A 14,131-nucleotide genomic window follows, 5' to 3' on the forward strand; every position below is an offset into this window, starting at 1 on the left:
CTTCATTATAAGCCATGTGATTCTTCCACAGTGCTGCCAAGTCAAACATAATAATTCCACCCACTGAGAAATAACTATTCCCTAGAGAAGGAGTGAGGAAAAGAAAAACTTGCCTTGTTTATGAGTAGTGACTGACTTCTAAGTATCATTATGTAGCCCAACCTACTTTAGTGTCAGGCATTTATAGGTTCCAAGAATGATAGGAAGAACTGTACACCCGTCTTTCATGTTTTTGTGTCTTTATGCTAATAAAACAGTCTTTAAGTTCTTGCAGAGATTAAAAAGGTCAAATCAAAGAAAGGGATTTACTATGGAATGGAGTTTCAGAACCACTTTGGTTGTTTGTAATCCTTAGCTCAGATGCCACCAAGCTTTTATAAACTGTTGTTGTGAGATTGTTCATTCACACTGGAATTGTATGCCAGTAATATTGCTATAATGTATCCCTGTAAATGCTTCTTTACAAAATCTACATATGTGAACCATATATTCATTTCACAATGAGTACCATTACAGGAAGGCAATGTATTATGTATCTTCAGGAAACAATGAACCTCTGTCCTGAAAATTCCTTGTTCCAACATACTAATATGAGTAGCTTGTTATCTCATGATAACTTGACACCATTAATGCCTGTATTGCCTCATGCCATGCTTTAGCTTCACACAGTGGTAAAACTGTGAAGTAGCCTTTCTGTTTTCTTGTTGTGGTGGTCTCTTTGTATTAGGTTTGGCTAGAATGTCTCTGCGTTCTGATGATATTTATTAACGTGCTCAAAATGAGCTAACCCTACTTTGGTTAGCAACAATGCAGGTAACGTTCTTCCAAGCTGCTGCTATGATTGCCAGTCCTAGAAAGGAATTCAAATAGTGAACCGCTAGCATCTTCACAGATACGTTTTGAAGAAATTACCAACTGATGTATGATCCTTCTGTGAACACAGGGCTGAACAGGATGCTTTTTGAGCCCCTTGGCTCTGAATTAATGAAATTCAAGTTTTACCCTGGCTTAAGATTCAGAATACATGGGATATAAATCAGAGCAGAACTTGAAACCCATTGGTTTCACAGGCTCTAGAGCATCTCTGTTTTGTAATCAGACTTTGTTAAAGAATATATTTCTCACCTAGGCATTATCATTTCACAACTTCATTTCCAGTTTTCTGGAGACTCCACAACACAGAACATTTTGATTTACAAGCCAGGTGGCAGACATGGGAAGTTTTTGCACTTCACAGCAGTATAAAGGAGGAAGAAACTAGTTTAAAAATGCAGGATAAAAATAATTACTTTGAAATCAATTCCATATATTTCCTTTTTGTTTCTGCTGCTAATGATTTGTTTACAAATATAAGTTTGATTTTAGCTAATTTGTTGTTCAAAATTGCTCAGCAACTGCTTCAAATGAAGAAACACGGATTGTTCACAAACTGTTCACCACATCTTTGCTCTTTGTTGTTATTAGCATTGTGTGTTACCATGGTAATATTCTGTTTCATGATTGGAAGACTGTGGCTAATGAAGAGTGGGGAAAAGTTTGATCAATTGGCTGTACTTTTGACACTTTATGGTGAAGGAGGAAATAGTTTTTTCTGGCAAGAAAGAGTTAAAATGACAGATCTGGATGTTTTAGGGCACTTATAATGAAAGCTGCTACATTCCCAAATTAATTTCCTATACAGTTTGAAATGAATATAAACTGTAATCACAAAAATGCTTGATAAAAGATGAGTAAAAAATGGCTAGTATACAGTGAATTAACAGTGCTTCTAATTCACCTGCCTGTGTTGTTTTCCCACTACTTAAACCGATCTAAACAATCTCTAACTCTAGGGCATGTATTATTTTTGTAGTCCTACATGGTTTGTAGAGCTATAAAAGATGAAATACTATGGTGGGCACATGCCCCCTCTCCAGCCGGGGGGTAGGGCGGGATGATAGGGTGTGTAGTTTAGCTCCCCTTCTCCCCTACAGCAGCCACTATGTCCGGCTAGTGCTACATGAGCATCAGCTGGAGGCACCTGCAGAGGAGATGCTCGTGGACCCTGTTCTCTTGGCAGGCAAAGTGTGGCTGTGCTTCCAGCTACAGTGGTGAGCCTCAAGTTTGGTCCTGTTCACAGAGGAGTAACTTGGGCTGTCAAGCAGATCCTGCAGTAGCTCCATGCTGGGGAAAGGGGAGGAAGAGTGGGCATGTTTTCCATCCTTCCTGACCTTCCCAGGGAGGCTGTGGCAATGAGAACTGCTGCCAGAGCCACTGCAGAAAGAGCATCTTTTCCCCAGGCACTGGTGAGGAGACAGACATTCTGGTTGCTAGCTCCTGTCCTGCAGGAGCTGGGGCTGTTCCTTGGGGTCCCATGGGCAGACTGTTGGCTTGCTGTAGGGTGGGACTTCTTGCTGTAAGCGCTAGAACATGAACAAGGGACTGCAGAATCCCGGTGAATACCTGTCCACATGTTAAATTTGGCACAGAAAAGCTTCCTGTGACAAAAAATAGTGTTTTGGGGATTTTGCAGGAGGAAGGTTGGGGGGGGTGCTGGGTCAGCCATTACTCAGCAGGATCAAAACATTTAACATGTGGCCACAGGCTTTTTGTTGTATTGAAACAATAGATAAAGTGAAACAGAAGTAATGTTTGTCTAAGCCTGAAGTCATTCTCTAAGAATATGTATATGTATAATATACATTTTCTGAGATAAATAATGCTTGAACTCTGGAAAGCAGTGAGTAGCTGTAAAAATGAGTTTGTGAAAGAGGTTTTAATGCTGATTATTAACAGCAAAGAAAATTGCTGTATAAAAGGATTAATTTCTGTGGCTTAGATCTGTCATTAGATGTGCCTGTCTTCAGTGCATTTTCCTGGGCTGTGGGAAGTTTTGGTTTGTACTTAGCATTTTTCTTCTTCTTAGTTTTTTTCTTTAGGACTGGTAAGCTCAGCAACAGTAGGGAGTAAAGCCAGCTTGCTCTCATGGGGCATAGTTCAATTCCACTTGTCAGTGGTACCCACTTATCACAGAGATACCTGTCATGGGACCTCACTTTGCCAAACTACTATGGGAAGCTCTAGCAAATTCAAACAAAAGCTAACAATAATGTACCACTGGGGACATATTAGCATCTTTGTGCCACGCATCATTCCCTTAGAGGAATCATCTGGGGATGAAATGGTTGGTGCTATAGGGTCCCATGTGGCTGTCATGTTAATACTCCAGATAAATGACTTCTAGTCTTAGCACAGGGATCTTACCTTGTAAAAGACTTCTCTTTCAGAGGCTAAAGAAGGAGGCAGATAGTATCCACAGAAAGACAATGATAGATTTGTGGTTGTATATGAATCTCTAGTTCATATTCCTCCTTTTTTTAGACTTGTTTCTTGCCTTTATTTTATTTAGATTAATATGTGCTGGCAGTGTGTTTTGTCTTTGCTTCTTGTTTCTTCATTGTCAAGCATATTGTTAACTTATTGCTACATCTTATTGTAAAAGATGCTGAGCATCCACATGTATGACTCAAAAATTTAGCATGTGTCTAAACTGAATGCTTCATCATAAGCATCTAAATACTATAGGTGGAATGATGGCTTCCTTGAAGTTAATGGGAATTCTGTCATTGACTTCAGTGGGTCCAGGACTTTACACCATAAGCCAAAGTTAGTAAGTGGGCACAGCTCCACTGACCTCAATTATCACTGACCCTGTGTACTGCATGGAAAAAATTGATTCTAGAAAGGGACTGATGGATACAATATTAGGCAGAAAGGGAGTCTGCATGGCTCAGTGCAGCCAAAGCTTCAATCTTTAATTGCTTTTATGGCTAGTACCCAGGTGGGTAACTACTGTATCAAGTAAAATCTTAAAGGAAAAAATCTTTGACCTATTACAAATAAATGACTGTAACAGATTTTAAATATATAAGCCACAGGACTCTTTAAGCACTCTAAATTGCATTTTTTTGCTCACTCCCTAGTTAGTGGAGTTCATGCTGAATTCAAATTATAAATGGGACTGCTTGTATTAACTGGATAGAAAAAAAACTTACATCAACTGGATCCTTATCATGTTTATACCATGGTAAATGTGGAATAGCTCCCGTAACTTTAGGAAGTAATTTTGATAAGAACCAATCTCATTACAGAAGGAATGCATAAAAGTAGTAAAATAATTTTATAGATAGTTCATAACCATAATATTGTTTTGTTTCATTTGTTCCCTGAAACTTAAGGGTAATATTGTCTATCACAAAAAGATATTTGATAGGGTAGCACTGACACACTGAGTAGAGCTGGTTGAAACCTAGAATTTCAATTTAACAGGAAATTTTGACATTTCAAAAATTGTTTTGAATTGAAATGTAAAATATTGTTTCAAAATATTATTGTGGAAAAATTTGTAAAACTTTTACCATTTCATGGAACTACTGAAAAGCCATTTAATGAAACCAAAGTATAACTGCTTTGACAAAAAAAAATTCTTACCAATTTTTATGCTGACCAAAGCAATACTTGATTTATGTATTACATAAATTGGAGATGACACAGCCACTCAGATTCTCTGAGGACACCAAACAACCTTCAAGTCAGTTTTGCAGGCATTCCTTATTGAGAAATGATCATCCAGTTGCCTAAGAAAGTTTTTATGCCGTCAGTTCCATAGCCCCCATCACTGGGAAGTATGTCCAAATGACAGGAGCTTCACTCATGGTTTCCCTACAACCTGGACAACACCAGCTGATGTATCATCTATAAGGAACATAAGTAAGATAATACAGTACTACAGATGAACTGTTTTATGAAAGGGGCCTCCACGACAGCTAGATGCCTAGAGGATGGGGAAAGGTGGTTAAAGACCCCTTTTTCCTTCTCTTTGTGCCTTATGCTGAGCACAGCTTGTCTAGAATTGAGAAATTAGAGCACAGTGTTTGATGGGTGACAGTGATTTTTCTGTATGTGCTAGCGTGCTTCAGAAGCTGCACTTAACAGGATGCATGGACACATTCAATTTGTAACAAAATATGTTCAGCTCCCAATTACCCAGCACAGTGTTTGTTCTTATTTAACTACATCAGTTTTCATTGTGCTGCAGGGTACATTTTGAAAATTATGTCACTTCTTGTTACTCTGTTGAGTCTGACTGATGTTAGAGAGCTGACCTGAGATGGAAAGTCAAATACTAAAAAGCAAAATAACAGTTCACTCTCCACCGCAAGGCCCAAAGAAGATCTGTGCAGCTCCTCAATTATTCCAGAACCCAAAGGTTGTGGGGGAGATGCTAGATTCTGCTGAACATTAGGCCCATTTGTGGAGAGTTCAATAGATGATTTGGCTGTTTCACATTCCTTCATTTACTCCTGTGCATCTTATCCTGCTTCTTATGTTTTAAGGTAAACACCTAAAAATGCTGTAAAAATTAAAGGGTCCATAGTGTCTCTATTGAGGTAATTGCTTTGGCCATTTGAAAATTATGTACCATGCTGTACACAAGGATTAAAGCTCTTCTTGTCCCAGCCTGCTAATATAAGGAAGGAAGCATCTTTGTTGTCTTGGTCTCTCCACCACTTGCACTTGAACACAGTGTAATCCAAATATCACAGGTGGATCATGTCAATGCTAAAAAATATCCTGACAAAGAGCTACTTTTGCAATTACATGTTGGGAGGAATGGAGCCCTAAAATGAGCCCTAAACAAACCTCAAGCTACCAACTGTTTGCTTTGAGGGATCAGGAAGATTTTTTTTCTGGGTTAGATAGCGTAGTTAGATAGCATAGTTAGTAATTTAGTATTCCCTTATTTATCAATTGTTGGAGGGTGGAGACTGCACAGAGTGGGTCTGAGGAAGTATCACTCCAGTGATTCTTGTGTTTTTGTGATATGCTGTATTCCTATATAACAAGAGAAAATCTGTGTGTTTGGTAGACAGTTATAGACTATAAACTCAGAGTGTTAAGTGAATTCTCTCCCACCATGTTAAAAAAGCAGATTTAGAATAGCAAAGGTACCCAATCATTTGGCTAGAAATTTCAGATCAGAAGTCTCTGAGGATTGTGCAGATGTAAGAAAGAATTGTCCACAAAGAAGTAAAGGTCATTTCATTGACTAATTTTCTTAGATTGTTGTGGAAAATAAGGAGCAGTATTGAGCTGAAGATGAAGCCAGGGGGTATGGCAGCCTTGAATGAGTTTTCCACTGTGGAAAGCAGAGATCAAAAAGCTGTATGTTTTTAATTTGGGGGTGAGGCATATGTGGTTTACAGGGGAAAGAGAAGATCAAAGTACTGTATGTCAGGTGGCCCCAGAGGGACTTTTAAATTATACCAGGGATTGGGATAATTTGAGAAATGTTTTTAATTTCCTATGCTACTAGTAATAGTACAGTTTCTGAATTTTGTTTGCTTCAGCTGTTGGAGAGGTGTTGCCAGTTATCACTTTGAATGCAAAAAGCTGGAGAAAACTAATAGTCAATTATTTTCTTTTATGTTTTTTAGGTGGCTGAACTATTTGGGCCAGGTTTTAGGATGATAAATCTGTCTGCCTGTGTATAGAACTTAGAATCCTTTGAGGGAAAAGACAGTCTACACACATGTAAAATATTAATTAATGATTATTCATACATTTTGTTTCCTGGAATACTTACAAATCTAAACTACTAGGTTTGCCATAGCCCTGGGTATTCCCATAAATTCAGAATAGATTAATTGGACATTTATTTTTCCTTCAAATACAATCAAGGTCATTAATCAGTGCTTTAAAAGTAACTGAATTTTTAAAATTTAAATTTGATTTATTAACTTAAATTATATTTTCTTTTAAAATAAATGTATTTAAACTTATATCTGAAATTATCATGAGCTGTGCAAAGATTTACATTGACTACAAACTATCAATACATTTTAAATTGAATAAAATATAGTTCAAGTAATATATATTTTCTGCTGAAGTTTTAAAACTAGTCAAAGCGCTGAACTTGTAGAAGTCAGTAGCTATGCATCTGGAATTAGGGTTTGTTATAGCCCTAAACAAGATTTTAATGACAGTTATCTTTTCTACAAATGCAGAAAAATATCTTAGTTGTCAGGTTTTTTTTTTCCTTTAAAAAAAACCAAAACTTTCCTGAGTAGTTCACTTAAAATTAAGAATCTGTCTGGGATGTTGATGAGCAGGGAAATCGTCATTTCTTTTTCAATCTAGGAAAAAAGCCTAGGTGGATAAGAATGGGACTTACTGATAAAATCTGTGTGACATGGAACCCAGTAGCAGTAGGTTCAACTAACTTCAGATGATACTTCCTTTAATACATAAATACCAAAAACAAAAGCATATTTGTTGTCTTATGAATTGAACAAAGGAATACTTTTTTGGTATATTTTTATGCATTTTAATTCCAACTTTCAACCAAATCAGCCTGATAAAAAAATCTTGAATAAATAAATTAATCATTATATACTAAGAAGACTAAGAAATGTCATTCACTATTTTTAACATAATAACATTAAAAAAACTTAATAAATGTAAATTATGCTATGTAGTTTTTTAAATAAATGTTTAACAGTAGTTAACTAAAAGTAGTACCAACAAATGAGAATCAATCATTCTTTAGCAAAATAACTAAAAGGTATAAGAACAAGATCATTGGAAACATGGTTTCCCATTTGCTGATTTAAACCATGATTAATATGAATTTAATTAATTTTATTTAATTTGATTTAGTCTGCCTTGAATACAAATCAAAAGCTGAAAATATTAATCTTCTCATAGTAGGTATAGAAGTGAATGCAATGTGCTGGGGTTTAGGTTTTTTCATGTATCTTGAGAAAACATTCTGAAGATTCATCTGCAACCCAGGAAGTTAACAGCTTGCACCTTTTATGTAAATACAGTAGAGGAAGAAAAAGTCAGCTCTTGAGCCTTAATACCAGGAATACACAACCTATTCCTCTGAAGAGAATGGCTGCTAGGAGAATCAATGCAAATGCAGTTTCTTTTCTCGGTAGAAAGCTCCTGAACAGGGTTCAGCCTAAGTTCAAGGATTCTGTTGTGTTGAAATACAATATGGTTATACTGTGCTTTGCTTGGAGGTTATAGCTTCATCACCTTAGGCCAAGGATACATAACTACTTTGCTGACAGTCATATGAACATGCTGGCTTGACTGCTTTTATCTGGCTTTCATGATATTTGTATTTACTCATTCCAGGAAGTATCACAGTGCACTTGGTACAGTGTAGAGTGTCTTACTATAGCCAGGGGTGGATTAATACAGGGGCCTAGGTTCCCCTGCCAATAAGGGGCCTGCTAGGGCTGGGGCAGGGACTTCCCAGCCTGCAGGGAAAGCCGTGCAAAGCACTGAAGCTCCATCGTATGTTAAATGCATGAAAGCTGGCAGAAGGTGGCAGCTGGGAACTTGTCCAACTGCTCCGTGGAGATGGCTGGGGTGAGGCAGCAGCAAGGATCATGGTCACCCCTGCTGTTTGTTGCCCAGTTTGTCTGTCTCTCTCCCATCCCTGTGCTTGGAAGGAGCCTGATTCTGCCCTCCCTCCTTCCCAAGGGTCAGGTCTCAGGGCAGGCAGGTGGCTCAGTTCCAGCTGCCATGCTGTTTGCAGTGGTGTGTCTGTACCTGTGTCTGTGTGTGTATGTGTCTGCATCTGTGTTGGGGGGGTGCAATCCAAAGCTGACCCAAAACTGTGCTAGATCCCCTATGGGGCAGCATGCGGTGCTTTAGTCCCACTGCCAAGGGCTGCTTTGGGGTGCAGAGGAAAGAATCCTGCTGCCCTTGGGACACTTCTTGCAGTTCTTGACCCCAAATAAGGCTGCTAATAGAGATGGGTCTGCAGCTGTCCCAAGTGATGGCAGCTCATGTGGGAAAGGGAAAGTGCGAGCTCTTTCAGGGAGTGATTAGATATAGATCTGTCTGTCTAGAGATATACATATATATATTTCTATAGATGTATACATATACACACACACACATATCATACAGTCTTTCTATGTATGAGAGAAAGAATGTGTGTGTGTGTGTGTATATTGTCCCAGGGGGATGAACCAAACCCCAGTGTCATGGTGGGCCGGGGTGGCAGTTAGGCACGGAAACAGGCCGGGTTCTTTTGGCTATGGAGAACTGAGGCCCGGGAAGCGTAGCAGTTTCTTAAACAAGGTGGAATTTATTTGACTTATGCTTAGGTGCATAGGAAAACGATGTCTTCAGTTACAGTAATCACAAATACAACAAAGGGGTCTGTTGGCCCACGAGGTTCAGTCCGAAGACCTAGTCCCAGGGCTGGTCAACAGCTCATGAACTGGGAAACTGAACAAACGAAACTGTAACGCGTAGAAAGCTGGGGTGTGACGCCAGTCCCAATTGGTGGACGATCGGGTAGCCGGAGAGTTATGCTGAGGTCAGGGTGCCAGAATGCTGAGGTGAAGTCGCAGTGGGATGGTCCAAATCGTAGTTAGTAATCGGTGAAACTTAATCGGGAACCGGGAGATCAAAACCGCAATTGCTCTAATAGCACAAAGTGCCAGGGAAGGAGATCAGTAGGCCCAAGAGCCTGACTGTCAGACAGTCCCTGGAAACACCAGCTTCTGTCTCCAGTGACGCGATCTTCTCCCTCCCAGAGGGAGGGGCCCTCAGACTTTTTATAGCAGCCCTATAGCCAATCAGGCTGCTTGGCTGAGAGAAATTTCTAGAGGTATTACCTCATTCCAGTTGTACACTGGGCATGCCCTGCAATAAGATCTGTGTACAACTGAGTCTGCACAGGGCTGAAAGTGGGTCAGGGCTGATTGACAGATCCTGAGGTCATAGAAAGGGTAGTTCAGGCCCTGTATGGAATTTTCCACTCTCAGTCAAACTGAGTTCATGCATTGGCAGCACCTATACTTAAAATTTTGCTCCAACATGTCCCCTTGCTGTCAATGCAAGAACCAGGAACGTCATCTTAGAGCTCGCAATCTCCTTCATTTTCGGCTCCCTCTTTCAAGCTTATGTGGGTTGGTATATGAGTATAGACAAAGACAGATAAATCTGACATTTGCTTTCTGACACACTTAAATACACAACAAACTAACGTGGTCATAACAACAATAATAATCAAAAAGTATAACAAAGGGGTTAACAAATTCATCACCCATGATGACACGTCCCATCCCAGCCATTTAAAGATCTGAGACAACCATCCCTTTCCGATGCCAGAAACAGCATTGACCTCCTCCGCTATTTTCCGAATCTTTATTACCTGTTTTTGGAGAGGGATGGATATATTGGGAATAGCAATGCAACACATCTCGTGCGATAGGTTGAGATATTGACATAACCCTCCTTGTTGGATTAGTAGGGTATCCAATGCCAATTTGTTCTGCATCGTCATATGAGAGGTGGATTGGAGCTGTTTATCTATCAGCTCGAACCCGGTAGCCGTCTCGTTAGCCAAAAGCTCAACTTGCTCTGCAAGTTCTGTCAGAGCTATTCATGTTTTTGCTATCCCAAGGCCCCACAAGAATAGCCCTTCAAATGCCCAACTTGCTCCCTGGGCTATTCTTTCTCCCCTGGTTAGGGAGCTCCAAACCGGACCAAATGATGATCGGGTGCTTCTTCGCAACATAGCCGGACTGGGTGGATGGGCGGTGTTGGTGGATAATGGGGGACAAAAAAGAATAGTCCCTAGGAAGCATTGAACCCCAGAAAGTGTGGCCGGTAGCCTTAATCTTAACCGCCCATCATTACATGCCCAGGCAAGTCCTAATGCGGCCGGAGTATATAATTCTGAACAGCTACCTTCGAATTTGAAAAGTCGATCTGGGTAGTTTGTATCTACATAGCTGGTTATCCCATGACATGCTGCGCTGAGCACTGAGGCTCGCAGAACAGGATAGTAAAACCTTAGGTATTTGTCAGTGGAGCTGACTTTCAATTTTATTATGGGTTCTGGTGTTTTAAGGGGGACCCGAATAACTGGGGTTACCCTTCCCGGTCCTGGATAGGGAGGGAATGTCACTATCCAGGTAGGATCTACCAACCTAGGGTCCCAATTAAGCGACTCATCCCCATGAGGCCCTTTCTCCTCATTTGTGTTTATTCCCCATGGAATCTTTGAGCAAAATATCTTCTCAATTTTACTTTGGGTTGATTGTTCTCCGATAAGGCTTTGTTCACATCTCTTTTCTTTCGAATCATATAGGTCAAAAATAGTTAAGTTCTTTCTCCATGTATACTGTATCACCCAGTCCTTATCTTGGGTGATATTTATAGAGGTTGCTTTACACCCTGCTACTCTATAAAACCATTCTCTGACGTTGTGAAGTATAACATAGGGAATGAGGACCTGATCCTTCGTTGACATGGGGACTTTTAAACACGCTGTCAAACCCTTCTCCCCTTCATTATTCCCAGTGACAGTTGCCCATAACGATATCAGTCTAAGAACAGAATTTGATGGAACATCGGTGCTCTGAATTAAAGTAATGGTAACATATATACAGAATATACAATAAAACAGTCTAATTGTCCCCATCATGCCTTGATGGTCCCGATCCGACGATTTTGTTAGGTTGATGGTTTGATTGAAGAACCTCACTTTCCGTACGTTCGGTCACTCTTGTTCTGAAATATAAAACGTAGTCGGACAGAATGGATTTTCTTATATTGTCTTAACCTACATTACTTTAAGGGCCTATCTTATTAATTGGTTGTTTTGTCGCCCTTCGGGTCAACCAATTGTGGTGGTTTATAATGCTTTGGCCACTTTCTTCAAGTTGGACTAAGTACGTGTTTGGGTACATCTCTGGCGTAATTATTACCCCTGTCAGAACCTTTGGATGTTTATTTCGTGGGTCTGGAGGAGTGACCCACACGAGTTCCGAAGGTTGGAATTTCAGTTTCCAAGGATCTGTCGGTATAATATCTCTTGTGCTCCAAAGTTCTTTATCAGCATTTAGGTTTATAAGTTCTTCATGATTTTGCTTTACCCAGCCTTTATATGTTCCGTTCCCTCGGGTTCGCAATGCTTCTTAGTATAACCCTACAGCTCTCTACACTACGCCATTTGACTGTGGATGGTAGGGTATATGGTGATGCCAGTGTACATTATATAATATGGCAAATTTTTCTATTGCTGTAGAAGTAAATGGCGGCCCTCTATCCGATTGAATAACATCTGGTACCTTCCAGGTGGAAAATATAGCTATCAATGCCGATATCACGGCTGCAGCATGGGTCTTTCTTAATGGGACCACGGTAACTTGCCGTGTTCCCAGGTCCACCACTATTAACCCTTTGTTTGGACTAGCGGTTTCAGGCAATGGTCCTAACAGATCAACTTGCCATGTTTTTCCTGGAGTAAACTTTTTCTTATCAAATACGCCCTTTGTGTTTCCTGTAGGGTGGCACTTCTCTTTCGCGCATGTTTCGCATGCTTGAACTATTCTTCTCCAATCCTGTGAATGGCCATACCCTGAATTTCCTTTTACTATCCAATTCTATCGCTCGTGACATGTTCGAGACCCTGGGTGATTCCAATGTTCATGCAGCCATGTTAAATAGGGATCTACACATATAGATTCATTGACTGCTACTTGTTCTGGGTAGCTTGGTTCTTGCAGTATTTTATCTATGACCTCGTGCACCAGATCAGTATCAATAGTATGCGACTGGGTATGTTTTATCGGGGCGGTACTTCTATTTCACTCAGCAGATCATAGATCCCTTCCCATACATCAAGATTCTCGGATGCCGAGGCTCGGCCGGTAACAATGTTATAGATGTATTGGGAATCCACAGCAAGAACTGGAACTGGAAGGGTCCCATTGTGACATGTAAAACAGTGTAGCAGTAGTTCTTTAAATCCTAAGAGTTCATTTCGCTGGGCTGATTCGCATCCCAGGTAGACCTGATGTATTCGGCAGGGGTTACAATGATACCCATATCTTCCTCCCTCTCGGGTGGTACCGTCCGAAGCCATCCACGCGGGTTCCATAGTCCCATATAAAATGACTTTTTCCTCGGGTTTTGTCGGTTCTAGAGGTGTTATATCCGCATGTTTCCAATGGTGCCATTGGTATAAATGGTTTAGCACTAGAGTACTCCAAGTGGATAAATCCCCTTGGAAACATGGGTCCGGTCGATCGTGGAGCAAACGTGGGAGTAGAGTGGCTCCTACCGCTTGAAATTTCCCGTGTCCTACTGGTAATGGTTCCACTAATTGAGCGGCCAGCAAAATTTTACCAATAGTCCCGTATCGATGTTGGGCGGAATGAATTGTCTTATGGGCAGTATATATTAGATTCCCATTAGAGTCCTTTACGGTGGAGAATAGGTGCTCATCTGAGAATCCTATGGTTACTATCATGGGAGTTGAAAAATTTATAGCACTCAGAGAAGTCTTTTCAACGGTATTTAATAGTTTCTCTAAAGCTTTTGTGTCTCTTCCCATCCACGGTGCTCTTCTTCTTGATTTGTCCCTGACCTGTTGCTGGATTCTTGATAATACTGGCAAATGTTCAGGTAAGATGTAGTGTCTCAGCCAATTTAATTTCCCTAATATGGACTGGAATTCAGCCTTTGTTTTGGGGATTTTATTCTTTAACAAACTAGTAACGTCTTTTTCCCCATGAGACACTCCATACCATCTTTCCTCTTTGAATAGCGTTCCTAAGAATTCAGTTTCGGGGGTTGGAGCTAATTTCGACTTCCTTAAATTTATCGACCACCCATCTTTTGAGAGATGCTCTACCAGATCTTGAGTGACTTTCCTGACTACTCCTTCTTTTCTACCCATTATGGCCACATCATCAATGTAGCTCCACATCTCCACCTGTTTACTATCTGGGTTATCGTGGCGGAACTTTTCAAGGCTATAGTTCATTGCAGCAGTGGCCAACGCTGGAGCGTTCCGATATCCCTGGGGGCATACATTCCATCGGAACATTCAACCTCCCACACATATATTTAGCACTCTGTCGTCATCCTGGATGGGAATTGAAAAAAACATGTCCTTCAGATCTAAAGTAGTTCCCAGCCATTTCTCTGCCTGGTATTCAGCCATCTCTCTCAAACTTTGAACCAAGTTGCATGAAGTGGGTTGCGTCAGTTCAGTACAACGTTTATTCACCTCCCTGTAGTCCACGACTAACCTGACTTCAGATGGCTT

Source organism: Crocodylus siamensis, chromosome 7 (genome assembly GCF_052110815.1).
Source record: "Crocodylus siamensis isolate JL-2025a chromosome 7, ASM5211081v1, whole genome shotgun sequence".
In the NCBI taxonomy this organism is placed as follows: domain Eukaryota; kingdom Metazoa; phylum Chordata; order Crocodylia; family Crocodylidae; genus Crocodylus; species Crocodylus siamensis.